Source organism: Schistocerca nitens, chromosome 6 (genome assembly GCF_023898315.1).
Source record: "Schistocerca nitens isolate TAMUIC-IGC-003100 chromosome 6, iqSchNite1.1, whole genome shotgun sequence".
Classification (NCBI taxonomy): Eukaryota; Metazoa; Arthropoda; class Insecta; order Orthoptera; family Acrididae; genus Schistocerca; species Schistocerca nitens.
The window spans coordinates 265,547,159-265,567,648 of NC_064619.1; positions in this window are offsets into that span (position 1 = coordinate 265,547,159).

Here is a 20,490-nt window from a genome sequence, read left to right on the forward strand (position 1 = left end):
GGGCTATCCGAAACATACAGGAGGCGGCGTGGATTGGCCTCCCTATTCGCCGGACATGAACCCCTGTGACTTCGTTCTGTGGGGACACTTGAAAGACCAGGTGTACCGCCAGAATCCAGAAACAATTGAACAGCTGAAGCAGTACATCTCATCTGCATGTGAAGCCATTCTGCCAGACACGTTGTCAAAGGTTTCGGGTAATTTCATTCAGAGACTACGCCATATTATTGCTACGCATGGTGGATATGTGGAAAATATCGTACTAAAGAGTTTCCCAGACCGCAGCGCCATCTGTTGTTGAAAATTGTAACTACTGTAATTTCGAAAGTTTGTCTGCCTGAAAATGTACTGTTGTCCCAAGCATATTGCAACAAACGGTGTATTTCTATCGCTGCTCGTTTAGTTTTTATTACCGTTCCAAATATACCGGTCATTTTTGAAACACCCTGTAAGTGGTCCATGTGTCAGACATGTTGAAGACTCGGTTTCAATACCCGATGCTTCCAGGAATCTGTACTCGGTGGACAGAATTGAGTCGGGTGGACTCCGCTTCTTACAGCTGATTCAAGTGCTACCTGAGTGAAATATAGACAGGAGTTGGAAGCCTAACAACGACCGGGAGTGATTTCTGCTAACAATGCTTCTTAATATGTTATTCAAGTGACGGTATTGGCTGAATGTGTGTCATCTTAGCATGGTCTTCTGGACCTGATCGTGGTTTTGAGGAATGTTAATGCCCTTAGTTGTCGATGCATTTTCACGACGACAGGTGAAAAATTATCAGCTGCGGGAATCTGTTCAATGTTTCTACGAGCCACTGTCTTCTCCCACCTGACTGTAAGGTTATTGGACTCGTGGTCGACTTTTCACGTCAATCGCTTTTTGCAGATGGTCTGCTGATATTATAATCAGTAAGATTATGGGTAAGATAGTTAAGAAAGGAAAACTATCTAATATTTCGTAAGTTGGTGAATGAGCCAACAGTGCAAAGCCATGGAATTCGTTGATACTTCTTTCTAGACTGTTGAGTCATCTGTGTTGATCGAAAGCACTGTAATACTCTTTCACTATGGATACGCTAGTCTTTGATACGTGAACCGAGTCGGGTAATACGAAGGTAAGAACCATTGCGAAAATAAATGCAGGAACACGAGAAAGACAGTACCCGGTAGCTATAATTAAAGTGCAGCTACTCACGGAGGACAAATGTGGACTGTAATTGCAGTATTTCACCGAAACGTGGTGGTGGTCTACAGCGTTAAGGCGAAACCAATTTACACTGAAAAAAATTAGTTCCAGTTTTGGCCAATACGTGAAAATCTGGCACTGTGTATGCAAGAAAGACGAATGGAAATATTTCCGTATGTTATGGGTTAGGAACGCGTCTTGGGCACACTGCCGATTTTATTATTAACTGCCGCTTACACAATTTGTTCAGTTTGTGCACCGGAGACGTCGAAGAAATGCAGTACATCGCCAGATATGCAGCTGGTGGCCAAAATTGGAACTGACTTTTTTCAATGTAAATAGGTTCTGCATAACGCATCAGCAGATTCATCAAGTTTCACTGCTGTACTAGAATTACCGTCCACACTGGACCTTAGTTAGTAGCCGCACTTTAATTATAAGCATCCAGTACCTGTCGAGGAAAACCAACTCAGGGGACTCGGAAGATACAAGATAGATTACCGTAAGGCCTGACAATAAGTTTCGTGTGTTTATGTCCAACGTTTAAGAACGCTACAAGATGGGAACCTGATTAACAACGATTTTAGAGACGTCACGTCAATATTTTATACCTGGATGAATTGTCAGTCTGCAGCAGTTAATCCTACTTTAAAGGAATACGGATCCGCATATCGAACCGTACGTAACTCAGACGTCCTTATATCGTCTATAGCGATCCAGAAAGTTAAGCACTTTGAATAATACATGTGATCATATATCACTGCATTAAGGTTTACGCCCTAGTGTTACGCAGTGTTGCTTGATGAAGAGAAGATCAATCTAGCTTAGAGTCGGATCATTTACTATGCATCTAACTTAACTGTAATGTGGTACGCAATACCAACACAATCTCCATATGTGAGTGAGTACTACATGCAAGTGCCCTACCAAGTAAATGTTGCTGTTCACCTGGAATATCGAATGTTATTACGCTTTGTTTTTTTTTTTAAAAAAAAAGAAAGTTGCATGTACCAGTGAATTAGAATTTCATTTTTTCCTTCTGCACCATCGAAAACTTTGCATCATGAAATTTATACACCGTTGGAAATTCATTTCTCACAAGAGTGAGGCTTTGTTCTCTTGCCTCACTTCGCAATCGTTCAAGGGGAACCTGGAATGAATTTGAAGGGAAAGAAAATAAATTCAATATGTTTGCCCACTAAGGGATAACGATGAAGGCTGAGAAGCATTTGTAATGAGCAGATCGCGCGCTGACACCACTTTTTAAATAAGAACATCCATCCATAGTGTCTTATGAAACTCAAGTGTGTAACATTATCGATGCAAATTGTTTGTCGTAAATGGTTATTAAACTCACCAGTTCACAACAGTATTTTCAGAAGAGTTGGCTATTTCTCTGGAATCCGTGGATTCTTGCTTTCAGGCACTAATCTACTACAACGAAAACACAACACAGCACTCTTTAATCAGCTGCACAACGCAGTTTCAAGTTTCTCACTTCATAATATACTGCGTGACCAACACTATCTGGCCACCTAGCTGAAAATGGGTTACAAGTTCGTGGCGCCCTCCATTGGTAATGCTGGAATTCAATAAGGTGTTGGCCCACCCCTAGCCCTGATGACACTTTCCACTCTGGCAGGGATACGTTCAGTCAGGTAATGGAAGTTTTCATGGGGAATGGCAGCCCATTCTCCAAAGAGTTTTGCACTCAGGAGAGAGATCGATGTCAGTCCGTGAGGCTTGGCGCGAAGTCGGCGTTCCAAAACATTCCAAAGCTGTTCTGTAGGAACAGGTAAGTCCATTACAGGGATGTTATTGTCGTGCAAACCACTCCGCCATAGGCCGTGCATTATGAACAGGAGCTCGATCGTGCTGAAAGATGCAGTCGCCATCCCCGAATTGCTCTTCAGACAGTGGGAAGCAAGAAGATGCTTAAAACATCAATGTAGATCTGCGCTGTAATAGTGCCACGCAAAACAACAACGGGTGCAAGCCCCATCCATGAGAAACACGTCCACACCATAACACCACCGCCACCAAATTTTGCTGTTGGCAATAGAAACGCTGGCAGACGACATTCATCGGGCTATCACCATACCCACACCCTCCCATCGGATCGCCACACTATGTACCGTGATTCCTTACTCCACACAAAACTTTTTTTCCGATGTTGACCAATCCCAATTTTCTCACCTCCAACCAGCCGGAGTGGCCGTTCGGTTCTAGGCGCTACAGTCTGGAACCGAGCGACCGCTACGGTCGCAGGTTCGAATCCTGCGTCGGGCATGGATGTGTGTGATGTCCTTAGGTTAGTTAGGTTTAATTAGTTCTAAGTTCTAGGTGACTGATGACCTCAGAAGTTAAGTCGCATAGTGCTCAGAGCCATTTGAACTTTCTCACCTCCCGCCTAATTGTCAAGGTACTTGCAATAGATCCTGATGTAGTTTGGAATTCCTGTGACATGGTCTGGATAGATGTCTGGCTATTACACACTACGACCCTCTTCAACTGTCGGCGGTCTCTGTCTGTCAACAGACGGCGTCGGCCTGTATTCTTTTGTGCTGTACGAGTCCCTTCATGTTTCCCCTTCACTATTACATCGGAAACAGTGAACCTAGGGTTGTTCAGGAGTGTGGAAATCTCGCGTACAGACGTATGAGACAAGTGACACCCAATCACCTGACCACATTCGAAGTCCGTGAGTTCCGTGGCGAGCCCCATTCTGCTCTCTCACGATGTCTAATGACCACTGAGGTCGCTGATATGGGGTACCTGGCAGTAGGTGGCAGCACAATGCACCTAATATGAAAATCGTATGTTTTTGGGGGTGTCCGGATAGTTTTTATCACATAGTGTAGGTGGGAAGAAGCTAGTGTTCGTCTATTGTAATCCTCAGAAAAGAATGTTGACGACTGCTTCTTTCTCACTGCTACTCATTTTCGAATGTGGAACTTTCTTGACCTCTTGGGTAAGACTACGTTCGTTATACAGAAGCAAGCATCAGTATTTTAAAATTTTACTATTTTCAGTCCATTGCATTACTCGCAGAACCGCAAAGGCGTCGGTTTGAAAGCAATATTGTATCACATAATACCGATTAACGAAAATGTCTGCTTTCTGGAGGACCTTTTTTCAGTTTATGATGCTACCAAGAATCTTTTCTTTCCTTTGAGACGAATGAAATGAGGTTGAGTCAGGCTATGACGTTAACCGGTAAGGCATCTCAGATCGCAGAAGCTGCTCGTGCTTTTGAAAGTATACGTCAATGCTGGATGAGCGGTGGATAATCATAATAACTAGCAATATTTCTGGGTTAATAATTGGCAACCAATGCTGTACAATCGCAGTAAAGTCATGAGATGTTCAATTCACTCTTTTATTAGAACATGTTACGCCTGTCGGGATTACACCCATCTTCATACATCACAAACCAACTCCTTCCTAACCAACCAGGCGTGTAGCCTTGACAACTCAAAGAAAGTGTCCAATAACATATGACTATTGGACATTTTCTTTAAGTTGTCAAGGCTTCTCGTCTGGTTGGTTAGGTAGGAGTTGAAGTTTCTGATGTCTGAAGATGGGTGTAATCCCGACAGGCGTAAAGTGTTCTAATAAAAGAGTCAATTGTACAGCATTAGTTGCCAATTGTTAACATAAAAATGATCGCAGGCCTCAGACAGGATTTTATGTCCTGTATATCAATATTTGTGTGAACACAAACTGCAGTTAGTAGGTCCACATAAGAGTCAAACAACTGGGCCTTAATAGCACCCGATAGCATCTGATATCTTGATATCTGCCAATACTAAAAGCATTTGTAGGAGGATGGAGAGTGCAGCAGATGTTTCTCTGTCGTTGAATCCAGAAAGTAGTGGGGACAGACAAGTATTAACGGAAGCAATGCTGGTTCCTCTGTCATAAAAAGATTTTACGGCTAGTTTGTTGAAATATTTGCGGGGTAGAACGTATGGTTTGCCTTGCCACGGGCAGGAGTACCCGCTCAGGTTTAACTGTCCACGTCTCATCTTGGACTCAACCACTAGGTTAGAGAGTGGAAGAGCTATCATGTGAACCTCCCATGCAAAACAGAGACCCGCGAAGAGCTGTTATCTAAAAGGGTCATAAGCCATACAGATTACAACAAACGATACACATGTGTATGTACGTATGCTTCACATCTCCTACTCTGTCACTGGAGTGATTTCAACCAAACTTGGTACATGTAACGTTTACTGGCTGGAAAGAATCACTGTGGGAAAGTTCCTGGCAGATTAAAACTGTGTGCCGCACCGACATTAGAACTTGCCTTTCGCGGGCAAGTGTTCTACCGGTAGAGCACTCGCCCGCGAAAGGCAAAGGTCCCGAGTTCGGGTCTCGGTCCTGCACACAGTTTTAATCGGCCAGGAAGTTTCATATCAGCCCACACTCCGCTGGAGTGAAAATTTCATTCTGGAATGAAAGGAGGAGGGGAAGAGGAGGGGGGGGGGGGTGTGTGAAAACCACGCACATATCAAAGGGGTTGCGTTGAATAAGCCGTGTAGCCACCGACATGAGGATACTTAACTACTTAACTCGTTATAACACGGGAACTAAGTACCGTACGAGTACAAAATTTGGTAGCATTAATTTCAAGGACATGGGGAAGAGAAATAATGCAGAATCAATTCAATTGAAACACTTTTAATGTGCTGCTGCGGTACATCACACCATTACATACCCGTACCATTACTGCTACAAAAGGGGCCAATATGGTGCCCGTCTGTGCCCAGAGGAGTCTGAAAGGGCAGAATTGCGTTCTGCACACAGAAAGAACCATGTCCGCAGGTACGCTGGCTACTTCTCTTGATATGCTGCGCTTCAGATCGGCACATGTGTGAGTGTTCTCCTGGTAAACCCTGTCCTTAAAGTAGCCCCACAACCGGAAATCACTGGGAGTGAGAGCAGGTGATTGTGCCGGCCAGGTATTCGATCGGCTGATAATCCGGTAGTTTCCAAATGTGTTTTGGAGAAGCAGGTGAACTTCACAAGCGATGTGCGGTCGGGCCCAATCTTGCATGAAAACTGTTGAATTCAATGCGTCTCTCTCCTGTAGGGCATGTATGACATGCTGGCTAAGCATATCGCAATAACGCTGGCCAGTCACACTGCACATCTTTGATCTTTGGTCCTTGAGTGCCAAACTCCTAAAAAAAAAAGGTGGGGGGGGGGGAGGCAATGTTCTGTCAGTGGGATGGTCCAGGGCCGGCCCTCGTCAAGTCCAAGCCTTTGCGAGAAAGGGAGAGCGCAGGAGCGCAGACAACACATCGTCGTCCGACCTGTAGTGCAAGATTCTGTACGAAATGGATCTTTTACGGAAAGCATTTGAGAATGGTTCGAAGCACCTTCCGTATAGTGGACCGCCGGATGTTCAATTGTCGTGACACAGCATGCGCACTGCCTGACGATGGGGAATTGCGCACAACGCTGTCTGCCATAGCAACAGCGATTTCTTCAACCCCATGTGGTGCATCCGGTTGTCGGCCTCTTCCCAGAGCGACGCCCATTTCTCCAGTTGATTCAAACTTCTTCATCTTGCTCCCTACAGCAGGTGGAGAAAGGGGACCCTTCTGTAATACTTCCAGCCAGCGATATTCTCGAAGTGTAGCCGCAGCATTACTGTTGCTTTGATAATAGAGCTTCACCAGTTATACCCTGCTCCTTCTGTCCAAGGTCATCGTGGCACGTCAATAAGTGCACTGCGACTGGTCAGGTGAGTAAGACTACGAATCACGATGACTCACCACGGCACTTGATGGCCATTGTTGGGACTGGATGGTGGCGCTGTGTTGCATGGAAATCATGCACCCCATACTCTAGACATCAATGCTACCAAGTGTGGTACTCGTACGGTAATAAGTTTCCTTGTTATAACATGTTGAACAGGGAAAATTTTATTATAACCACCCGATACTTTAGTTAACCAGTATTTGAGAATAAGAGCACTTTTCCTCACTGACGACCCCCACAAAATGAGAAAAGGCAAAATTTTTATCGCTTACTACATTTTCGCTGTTCATGCAGTAAAACTGCCGTATGAAGCAGACGTTTTAATTTATATCTTGTTTACTCCTAACTGAAATCGTCACACAACGGCAGACAGTAATCACATAGATCAATGAAGGTATCAGAAAAATTGTTAGCACACTGGACTCGCATTCGGGAGGACGACGGTTGAATCCCGCCTCCAGCCATCCTGATTTAGGTTTTCCGTGATTTGCCTAAATCCCTCAAGGCAAATGCCGGGATGGTTCCTTTCAAAGGGCACGGCCGACTTCCTTCCCCGTCCTTCCCTAATCCGATGAGACCGATGACCTCGCTGTCTGGTCTCCTCCCCCAAAACAACCAACCCAACCCAACCAGAACAATTGCATCACTGAACAGCACTTAGTTTACGAGACACAACGTCATAAACATTGAATGTATGAAAAAGTACCACATAGTACAAGAGGTTTAAATTTGTTACTTAGTTGCTACTAACTCTATTCGCAAAATTTTCTGCAGACAGTATCCACATTTATCGCTGGATATACCTAGAAAAAAAAAAAAAGAATTTCTCGACGCACAGGACACGAAATATGACGTCATAAACATTGAGATGCGTCAGAAACTGTCACATAGCGCATGACGTTTTAATTTATTACTTCTTTACTATTAATTCTATACAAAACACATTTCGCAGACAGTAGGCACATACACCACTAGATGTGCCAGCAAAATTATATCATTTTACAACACATATTTCAGGAAATACGACATCATAAACATTAAGATGCTTGAAAATGAAATTGCAGACCGCAACTTGCTAGAAATACAGGTCAAATGTGTGTACAAACACAAGAGAAATATGTTAAATATGAGTTAAATACATTTGACATATACGTATGTGAACAAAGCCATGGGTAAAAAGCTCAGGGGTGAAAAGCAGCAACCCCCTATTGAGGTGAGTGTCATAACGTGGACAGACAAGGAAGGAGGAAGAGATGGGCAAACAGCGAGTGGAAGGAGGAGATAGGTACAGACAGGAAGAGGAGGACATGGACAGAGGTAGTGAAATGGACAGAGAGAGGGGTGAGGAGGAGATGGACAGATAAATAAAAGAGGAGGAGATGGATAAAGGCAGTGGATGAAGGGGCAGGCAGAAAAATGCTGCAGGAGGAGATGAATACAGACGCATGGGGAGGAGGAAATGGATAGGGACAGGAGAAGGTCAGAGAGAGGGTGAGGAGGAGATTGACAAAGAGATTCAGAGGAGTAGATGGAATTAGAAGGGGGGAGGAAATGGAAAAAGGGGGAAGTTAGCAGGGGCGGCAGGTATCAGGGGGGAAGGTAGCAGATGGGCAGAGGGGAGGAGATTGACAGAGGAGGTAAGAGGAGATGAATAGAGAGAGGGGAAGAGAGACAGAGAGTGGATATGGAGAAGGCAGATAGGGGGTGGTGTAGTAAAGGGAGGGGTAGACATAGGGTGGATGTGTAGAAGATGGACAGAGACAGGGGATGGTGGAGTTTGTCAGAGAGAGAGGAAAGGTGGAAGTGATGGACAGGCACAGGAGGTGTATAGAGGATGGAGAAAAGATGGATAAAGAGAGAGGGGATGAGTAAAGAGGAGAGAGGATGTGGGCAGAAAGAGGGGATAGGAGGAGACAGAGAGGGGGCAAGCAGTGAGGGGACGGGGGTGGAGGGCAGAAGGAGTTGGATAGAGAGAAGAGGGAGGTGTAGACTGAGAAACAGAAGGTTTTGACAAAAAAGTACCTGGACAACAACAGTTGTCTCAGCTAGTTCAAAATAAAATGCAGAAGAAGTATTGATTCCTCATCAGTCGATTTCAGATAGTAATTTTTGTTATGCAGAATCCGGAAACTCTATTCATAAAGTTTCACGCCTTGTTTCTCTGAATTATTTCCTTGGCTCTTAAATTTCACACCCACGTGCATGTCTATTTCCACTGGCTTACTAGTTGTCTGGAGAGACAAAATGTATTTTCTATGGGACAGGTATCCACATATTGTTTGGTGACATGAAGAAAACCTCTCAAGTTAAGGGAATATAACAGACATGCGTTTGCATGCCAGAAATTTCAGTCTACTTCTAGGAACATATCACAAGAAGTAAATTCAGAGGTTGTAGAAGCAAATCCGTATGTCTGCTGCATACCGACCAAATATTTCTATTTGGAGGGTTATTCCTACGTTTAAGACTTTTCCACTTATTCAATCTATGTTGGAGAAATAAGAAGTCCAAAAGACTGAAAGCCAAAGTAATATCTTCCTTTAAAAAGGACGACAAAAATAAATATAGTAACTATTGCAGTATAAGCCTTCGGTATTCAGCCTACAAATTATATGCCACAATCCTGACTGCAACACTTAAAAATATTGTGGAATTGCTAATATCTGAAGAACAATCAGGTTTTCGAAGAGGACGATCAATTGCTGACAATCATTTTACGCTGCAAAATATCACAGAACAGAGACGAGTGTTCAGAAAGGAAACCAATCTCACTTTTGGAGATTTTGAAAAATCTTTCGATAATGTGGATAGGGAAGTGTTGTGGAATATCATGGCTGAATGAGGTTATCCATCTTACCTCATAAATGCTATTAAGAATCTATACACAAACACCGAAATCGTTATAGATGTCGGAAGTAGAACAACAGAGCCAATGAACACAAACAAAGGGGTACGACAAGGATACTGTATTTCTGCAACACTCTTCATACATCCAGTAGAACCTGGTCCTCCAATCTAGTGTACACACAGTCCACCACCTACCTCTCTGATAGCATCCATGATCACACAAACGCCGAAAAATGGCTAAATGGCTTAAAATGTTCTATGATGTGCAGAGTATCCATGTAGACGTAGCTGTAGATGTAGACCATTCCGCTGCTTACAGTACGCTGCGTCAATTAGACAGCATGTAGTACACAAGGAACACATAGGATGCGGTCAGAGGAATTGTCATTCGTCATGACATCTACCATGGAAACGATGCATTTCCGGACACATGTTCATAGGACATTTTTTCCTCCATTTCCAGTCAGGAATGCATGTATATATGAAGTTATTAGCAAATCGAGAATGTTGGACGTAAATAGAATACATCGTGACACAAGACTAAATGTAATTTTACGTGCAGATGTCTCTGATTAAAGAAATAACCTCATATTACACCCAAATATTTTCGTTATATAAAACGAAATTTATGGAATTTCAGGGCAGACAATCAGTAAGATCTAAAAGAGTCTTGAATAATAAAATCTTGCAGCAACTAAGACATATGAAATATCTACGATGTGACATCAGTTACGAATATAACCATGTCGCTGCCCAAAAATTAAGTAAATTTATTTCCATAGGTGCAATCACCGTAAAAAATTGCAGATGAAACTGAGCTGAAGTTTCATAAAACAATAGCAGTATCAGTTGTTATTTAATGAAGTGAAGTAAGGGTAACAGCAAGCATCAAGTACAAGACGGGCTCAAGAAATGAGATTTCTAAGAAGAGTGGAAGGATGTACAAGGGAAGATCGAAAAAGAAACGAAGATGTAAGGAAAAATTTAGGAATATATAAACTAAACGAAAAAATAAAAGATGACAGTACGAAATGAATGGAACATGCAGACCGTGTGGATGAAGAAAGGGGGACCCCGGTAAGGGCTCACAGTTATAAATGCTACGGAAGAACAAATGTAGGAAGACAGTACAAGAGGCGGAGTATCGTAACAGATAATTCGCCTACTATATAAAGTGAAGAAGGAGAAATTACAACCTAATCGAGGTAACTATCATTTTTTGTAGGTCAGCGCCTCAATTTTCCAGTGCTTCCAGTCAAACTAACACCTTATAGCACTGTCATATCACATATCTACGTGTCCAACTACAAGATGCATATGTCCTTCGTACGGCTGTAGAAATAAGTCCTGAAACTTTTTAAACAATTGTAAGCATTTCTCCAGATTCAGCAGTTAACAGTCGCCAAATTCAGCAACGTCTCTCATGTAGACAGATTCATGTACCTGGGAGAAATTACTGCATTGGTGGGGCTAAATGTAATAGCTGATGAAGGAAGAATTGCTAAACTGAAAAGGGAATGCAAAAAAATCTGGAACGGACAAGACAAAAAAAATACCATTAAAGGGAAAATTGCGACATCATAATGGAACCGCAACAGCAAAAAAGCGTTCTTGAAAAGAGAAATTTGTTAACATCGTGTTCTATTCCGATGTGAAACGTTGACGATAAAAAGTTCAGGCAAGAAGAGAATAAAAGCACTTAAAATTTGGTGTTACAGAACAATAATGGAGGCTGGGTGGGTAAGTAGAGTAACGAATGAGGAGGTAACCGAATCGAATTTGGGGAAAAAGAAATTTGTGATACGATCTAAGAAAAGGGATCCGTTTACAAGATGCATCCTGCGACATCAAAGAATCTTCAGGGTGGTAATGGAGGAAAGTATGGGGAATAAAAACTAAAGATGGAGGAAAAGGCTTGAACACATAAAGTAGGTTCCAACAGATGTAGATTGCAGTAGTTAAGTAGTTACATAGGATAAACTAAAGCGGAGAGCTTCATCAAACCAAACAACTGTACGGTTCTTTACGTATCTGAAACTATGATAACACGTCAGAGATCCAAAATGTGCCGGCCGGTGTGGCCGTGCGGTTCTAGGCACTGCAGTCTGGAACCGAGCGACCGCTATGGTCCCAGATTCGAATCCTGCCTCGGACATGGATGTGTGTGAAGTCCTTAGGTTAGTTAGGTATAATTAGTTCTAAATTCTAGGCGACTAATGACCTCAGAAGTTGAGTCCGATAGTGCTCGGAGCCATTTGAACCAACATCCAAAAAGAAATTCATTGTAAAACAGGAAAGGAAATTCCTCTGAAAAATCTGAAGACAAAGATACGAAAATAGAATGGGAATGAGAAAGCAATCACAGGAGGTCTATCAATTTACCTGAAAAAAAATCACAGATGCCATCATGAAACTTGCTGCCGCCGTTGGATAAGCAGCTGCAGCAGCAAGTCGTATACTCCTAGCTCACTCATTTCTTACATAGTTTAATTCTTAATTTCTTTGCGTGTTTTTGGTACTTGCATTGTTTGATACATAAATTTCGGGCGTATTATAGTATTTGAGAGTTGTAGCATCGCGTTTTAGTACCTGAATAGTGTAAATTCGCGTAGTCGTTTGTCTTTTGTTTTTGTTTTGAACGGCCAGTGTCGGTTGGTCAGTCAGTGTGCTCCCTGCCGCCGTTGGATAAGCAGCTGCAGCAGCAAGTCGTATACTCCTAGCTCATTCATTTCTTACATAGTTTAATTCTTAATTTCTTTGAGTGTTTTTGGTACTTGCATTGTTTGATACATAAATTTCGGGCGTATTATAGTATTTGCGAGTTGTAGCATCGCGTTTTAGTACCTGAATAGTGTAAAATCGCGTAGTCTCCTTCCGCTGCCGAGCAGTGTGTCAGCAGTGCGTTAGTAGCAGCATTACTGCATTTACTAGGCAATCTTGTATTTTAATAACCGTTTAAATTTTGTCGATTTGTTTGTGCTCTCTGTAGATTAGTTCAGACGTTCTTTGCAAAACAGTTTTTAGCATGGATAGGGACTGCAACTGCTGTGTTCGGATGCAGGCTGAGTTGGCATCCCTTCGCTCCCAGCTTCAGGCAGTGTTGGCTTCGGTCACACAGCTTGAGGCTGTTGCCAATGGGCATCACTGTGGGGGTCCGGATGGGGGTTTGTCGGGGACGGCCAGCTCGTCCCACGCATCCGCCGATCGGACTAAGACTGTGGTTGCCCGGGATACTGCCCGCATTGAGGCTGATCCCTCACCTGTGGTAGAATGGGAGGTAGTCTCAAGGTGTGGCAGGGGGCGAAAGACATTCCGGAGGGCTGAACGGAAGGCCTCTCCAGTTTGTCTGACGAACCGGTTTCAGGTTCTGTCTCAGGCTGATACTGATCTTCGGCCTGACATGGCTGCTTGTCCTGTTCCAGAGGTTGCCCCTCAGTCTGCAAGATCCGGGCGGTCGCAGAGGGTGGGCTTACTGGTAGTTGGGAGCTCCAACGTCAGGCGCGTAATGGGGCCCCTTAGAGAAATGGCAGCAAGAGAGGGGAAGAAAACCAATGTGCACTCCGTGTGCATACCGGGGGGAGTCATTCCAGATGTGGAAAGGGTCCTTCCGGATGCCATGAAGGGTACAGGGTGCACCCATCTGCAGGTGGTCGCTCATGTCGGCACCAGTGATGTGTGTCGCTATGGATCGGAGTAAATCCTCTCTGGCTTCCGACGGCTATGTGATTTGGTGAAGACTGCCAGTCTCGCTAGCGGGATGAAAGCAGAGCTCACCATTTGCAGCATCGTCGACAGGACTGACTGCGGACCTTTGGTACAGAGCCGAGTGGAGGGTCTGAATCAGAGGCTGAGACGGTTCTGCGACCATGTAGGCTGCAGATTCCTCGACTTGCGCCATAGGGTGGTGGGGTTTCGGGTTCCGCTGGATAGTTCAGGAGTCCACTACACGCAGCAAGCGGCTACACGGGTAGCAGGGGTTGTGTGGCGTGGACTGGGCGGTTTTTTAGGTTAGATGGCCTCGGGCAAGTACAGAAAGGGCAACAGCCTCAAAGGGTGCGGAGCAAAGTCAGGACATGCGGGGACCAAGCAGCAATCGGTATTGTAATTGTAAACTGTCGAAGCTGCGTTGGTAAAGTACCGGAACTTCAAGCGCTGATAGAAAGCACCGAAGCTGAAATCGTTATAGGTACAGAGAGCTGGCTTAAGCCAGAGATAAATTCTGCCGAAATTTTTACAGAGGTACAGACGGTGTTTAGGAAGGATAGATTGCATGCAACCGGTGGTGGAGTGTTTGTCGCTGTTAGTAGTAGTTTATCCTGTAGTGAAGTAGAAGTGGATAGTTCCTGTGAATTATTATGGGTGGAGGTTACACTCAACAACCGAGCTGGGTTAATAATTGGCTCCTTTTACCGACCTCCCGACTCAGCAGCGTTAGTGGCAGAACAACTGAGAGAAAATTTGGAATACATTTCGCATAAATTTCCTCAGCATGTTATAGTCTTAGGTGGAGATTTCAATTTACCAGATATAGACTGGGACACTCAGATGTTTAGGACGGGTGGTAGGGACAGAGCATCGAGTGACATTATACTGAGTGCACTATCCGAAAATTACCTCGAGCAATTAAACAGAGAACCGACTCGTGGAGATAACATCTTGGACCTACTGATAACAAACAGACCTGAACTTTTCGACTCTGTAAGTGCAGAACAGGGAATCAGTGATCATAAGGCCGTTGCAGCATCCCTGAATATGGAAGTTAATAGGAATATAAAAAAAGGGAGGAAGGTTTATCTGTTTAGCAAGAGTAATAGAAGGCAGATTTCAGACCACCTAACAGATCAAAACGAAAATTTCTGTTCCGACACTGACAATGTTGAGTGTTTATGGAAAAAGTTCAAGGCAATCGTAAAATGCGTTTTAGACAGGTACGTGCCGAGTAAAAGTGTGAGGGACGGGAAAAACCCACCGTGGTACAACAACAAAGTTAGGAAACTACTGCGAAAGCAAAGAGAGCTTCACTCCAAGTTTAAACGCAGCCAAAACCTCTCAGACAAACAGAAGCTAAGCGATGTCAAAGTTAGCGTAAGGAGGGCTATGCGAGAAGCGTTCAGTGAATTCGAAAGTAATATTCTATGTACAGACTTGACAGAAAATCCTAGGAAGTTCTGGTCTTACGTTAAATCAGTAAGTGGCTCGAAACAGCATATCCAGACACTCCGGGATGATGATGGCATTGAAACAGAGGATGACACGCGTAAAGCTGAAATACTAAACACGTTTTTCCAAAGCTGTTTCACAGAGGAAGACCGCACTGCAGTTCCTTCTCTAAATCCTCGCACAAACGAAAAAATGGCTGACATCGAAATAAGTGTCCAAGGAATAGAAAAGCAACTGGAATCACTCAACAGAGGAAAGTCCACTGGACCTGACGGGATACCAATTCGATTCTACACAGAGTACGCGAAAGAACTTGCCCCCCTTCTAACAGCCGTGTACCGCAAATCTCTAGAGGAACGGAGGGTTCCAAATGATTGGAAAAGAGCACAGGTAGTCCCAGTCTTCAAGAAGGGTCGTCGAGCAGATGCGCAAAACTATAGACCTATATCTCTGACGTCGATCTGTTGTAGAATTTTAGAACATGTTTTTTGCTCGAGTATCATGTCGTTTTTGGAAACCCAGAATCTACTATGTAGGAATCAACATGGATTCCGGAAACAGCGATCGTGTGAGACCCAACTCGCGTTATTTGTTCATGAGACCCAGAAAATATTAGATACAGGCTCCCAGGTAGATGCTATTTTTCTTGACTTCCGGAAGGCGTTCGATACAGTTCCGCACTGTCGCCTGATAAACAAAGTAAGAGCCTACGGAATATCAGACCAGCTGTGTGGCTGGATTGAAGATTTTTTAGCAAACAGAACACAGCATGTTGTTATCAATGGAGAGACGTCTACAGACGTTAAGGTAACCTCTGGCGTGCCACAGGGGAGTGTTATGGGACCATTGCTTTTCACAATATATATAAATGACCTAGTAGATAGTGTCGGAAGTTCCATGCGGCTTTTCGCGGATGATGCTGTAGTATACAGAGAAGTCGCAGCATTAGAAAATTGTAGCGAAATGCAGGAAGATCTGCAGCGGATACGCACTTGGTGCAGGGAGTGGCAACTGTCCCTTAACATAGACAAATGTAATGTATTGCGAATACATAGAAAGAAGGATCCTTTATTGTATGATTATATGATAGCGGAACAAACACTGGTAGCAGTTACTTCTGTAAAATATCTGGGAGTATGCGTGCGGAACGATTTGAAGTGGAATGATCATATAAAATTAATTGTTGGTAAGGCGGGTACCAGGTTGAGATTCATTGGGAGAGTGCTTAGAAAATGTAGTCCAGCAACAAAGGAGGTGGCTTACAAAACACTCGTTCGACCTATACTTGAGTATTGCTCATCAGTGTGGGATCCGTACCAGATCGGGTTGATGGAGGAGATAGAGAAGATCCAAAGAAGAGCGGCGCGTTTCGTCACAGGGTTATTTGGTAACCGTGATAGCGTTACGGAGATGTTTAATAAACTCAAGTGGCAGACTCTGCAAGAGAGGCGCTCTGCATCGCGGTGTAGCTTGATCGCCAGGTTTCGAGAGGGTGCGTTTCTGGATGAGGTATCGAGTATATTGCTTCCCCCTACTTATACCTCCCGAGGAGATCACGAATGTAAAATTAGAGAGATTAGAGCGCGCACGGAGGCTTTCAGACAGTCGTTCTTCCCGCGAACCATACGCGACTGGAACAGGAAAGGGAGGTAATGACAGTGGCACGTAAAGTGCCCTCCGCCACACACCGTTGGGTGGCTTGCGGAGTATGAATGTAGATGTAGATGTAGATGTTTTAATGTCACTTCTACAGAATGTACAACAAGACACATGAAGCTAAATATCGATGAAAACCACAACAAGCAGCTAACATAAGTTAACAAAGACGTAAAAAAATTGTGATTTACGAACGTATCTTTCTAGACAGGACGAAATTTAGAATCGTAATTCGCAAACACTAAACGGCTGAGAAGCGTACTCGACAAAATTCAGCGTGGACAGAAGAACATAAAAGGAAAGCCAGAGGACGAATGAAGATATAACGGGAGCAAAAGAAGAAATATGATTTCAGAAGTACTCCTTAGTTACACACAATGAATCAGAGAAATTATACATTGCTCTTTCTTACTATCTTCTCAGGTAGCTGTTGATACACATCTGTTGCGTTAATTGCCTGTTGGGAGCAAACCACAGGAAGAATCTGGTCTTACTCAGATACCTCCTGGAAGTGGAAAGCAGGGAGCTGGCGCGAGTAGCAAGTGTGCGGATGGAGCTGGTCGTATCTCGGCGCTGGACACGACAATGGGATGCCCCGGCAGCGCCGGCAGAGCGGTCGCTACTCACGCGGCCGTCGACCGCCGGCCCCTCCCTGCCTTTGTGGTCGCCGCCGCCGCCGACTTATGAAGTGCCCACCGCGTCCACTGCTTAGTGTCTCGCTAGCAGCCGTTTCACGCGCCGCTGCCTCGCCGTGTATTTGTTCCCACCACCTACCACCATTTCTTCATCCTGCTTTACGCGTGTAGCTTCTCCATATTCTTCAGTACAACAGTGGCATACACGTACTTCTATCCGCGTTAGTAATGATTGATTGGGTCATACGAACACCAACCTGACGTGGTGTACTACGTTACCCGAAATAACCTGCATCACACAAGATGTATACTTCCGTAATTAATGAAGTTGTGATCGAAGACTAATTTAGTTTCAGAAAAGGGAAAGGGATTTATACTGACAATAGAAGTGGGATTGTAGTGGAATTAGAATTCCTTCCGAGCGTTTGTGGACTTAGAGAAACACCTTGATAGTTAAGACGCTGTAGGGTGTTCTTAGTCGGTGGATAAATTGGAACTGAAGACAGAAACGGTTTCTGAGCGGGGGGGGGGGGGGGGTGGAATCGGTAGATGTGATTTCAGGAAAACTGAGTTTTACAAATTGAGAAAGCCAGTAAGTGATGGTCCACATCTGGTCCTTACGCAGTCAGTTACTCGCCTTGGCATGGACAGAGTCGTTTGATGTCCTGTGGGACACCATGCCAAATTCTGTCCAACTGGTGTGCAGGACAGCTTTCTATGAAGGACAACAAAACGACCTGTAGAACATCGTCGACATATCACTGTTCTGTAAGGGTGCCACGGATGACATCCAAAGGGGTTCTGCTATGTAATCAAATGGCTCCCCAGACCTCACTCCTGGTTGTCGGGCCACACTGCGGGCGAGGGTCAGGTTGGTATCCCACCACTGTCTGGGGAGTCTGAAAAGACGTCTTCACTGATCATCAGCTATCAGATCAAAGCAGGAGTTATCACTGAAGATCATTCTAATTCCGTCAACGACATTCCAGGTCGAATGTGCGGGGGTCTACTGCAAATGGGCGAGCTAGGTTCAAATGGTTCAAATTGCTCTGAGCACCATGGGACTTCTGAGGTCATCAGTCCCCTAGAGCTTAGAACTACTTAAACCTAACGAACCTAAGGACATCACACACATCCATGCCCAAGGCAGGATTCGAACCTGCGACCGTAGCGGTCGCGCGGTTCCAGACTATAGCGCCTAGAACCGCTCGGCTACTCCGGCCGGCAAGCTAGGTTCAAAAATGTTCAAATGTGTGTGAAATCGTATGGGACTTAACTGCTAAGGTCATCAGTCCCTAAGCTTACACACTACTTAACCTAAATTATCCTAAGGACAAACACTCACACCCACGCCCGAGGGAGGACTCGAACCTCCGCCGGGACCAGCCGATCAGTCCCAGACTGCAGCGCCTTAGACCGCTTTTTTTTCTTTCATTTTGTTCGATATTGTTCGTTGCGTTTGGTCTGGGCGGACGTCACAAGACATCCGTTCAAGTTGATCGTTGACTCTTTGACTCAGTTTTTTTATTACATAGAGCACGCGGCCCTCTGACCGAACACGTTGAGCAACCGTGCCGGCACCGGCTAATCCCGCGCTGCGGCACGCTAGGACAGTCGTTTCCTCCTTGACGCTGTGTTCGGCCGTGGTTCACCCATTCCTCATTGTATTAATAGAGGAAGCCAGACTGATTAGGTGCTTCAGAAAGCTTTTGTTCAGAACTACATCAACACCTTATAAGGAAAAACATTCTAGTGGCGCATTAAAATAGCGATAATTTTTTGGTAAGTATTTTGCAACACTGGATGGAGAGTCATCTACAAAGGCAAAATAAATTTCATGGGTGTGCAACAGGTGTGTAATAGAGTCGTTCCTGTAATTTTACTACTAGTGAATTAGTTGTCTCCAGTGATGTAGCTATCAAATAGGAAAATCAATCTGGTAAAAACTGCAGTAATCTCTAAATATCAACTTTTTGAAAATCTGTCAACTGCTGTTCAGAAAAGCAAACTAGTAACGTCCACTAAATGTAAAATTTTGATACTCACAGAAATAATGCCTCATACCACGAATCAGGTCCATCGTTCAAATATTTGAGGGTAACAATACTTACAGATATTAAGTGCATTGACCACATATTTATATTTATAGGCAGGATAGGGTACTTAGTTATTGGAGAACTGCTGTTTGTGTACAAAAGACATTGCGTACAAAATACTTGCATGGTTTATACTTGAAAACTGTTCATGTGTCTGGGGCCCATGGCAGTTAGGGACGGAATACAAATACAAGGCGTGAAAAGTCACGCACTTTCTTGACTTCTAGACACTCCAAAAAATATATCGTATCCCCGTGAGAACCTGTTAAATTTCGTAAGTTTCAGTGCAAGAACTAAAAACAATTCTTCTGAATCTTACGTACTAGTTCCGGAGGAAACGTTCAGAAAAAATTAGACATATGACAAATCGAAACAGAAATGCTCAAGAAGTAATTGTTACCACGCCACATTCGTAAATGGAACGGAAATAATCGTAATGAACGGTATATTAAAAACTATTCTCTGCCACTAACTTCACACTGATCCGCATAGTATAGCTACAGGTGTGGAGTCATATTCGTTTACGAGATGGCTTGGGATGTATGCGAGTCTTCAGAAACACGCATCTCCTCCTTCGTGCCAATCCAGTCCACGTGTGGGTGGAAACAGGTCCACTAGCCAACTCAACAGAAGATAAAAGTGTTTATTCCAGTCACGAAACGGATCTTGTTGCAGAGGTTTGCAGGACAACTTAAATAGCGAACTTGTTTCCTTTACACTACATAAATTATGCCGTTTCATAAAGATTAGAGAAACGTGCACGGTAGCTTTTTTGCACACTGCAGTCACTGCAGTTAAGGAACAAGCAGAAAATTAAGGGTGATAATCGCGCTATCTAGATGTTTACAAGAGAATGCACTCACGGAACTGGGAAGCAGCCAGCAGGTGATACGGCTGCGACCGACGCGACGCCACCGCTCTGAGTACACTGATCACCAGTTTCTTCTTTCGCCTGAATGACTGTGATGTGGATTTCAGATACATGTACGCCTGTTTTCTGTAATTCAGTTATAAAACCAATGAAAGACTACAATAGTATCATCAACTGGAGTAATTCACCTTCCAGCAGCCGGAGGCTGCTACTGATGTGCTTCGATGTAAAGTACCTATTTCAACAAACTCTGTTAAAATGAGTATGG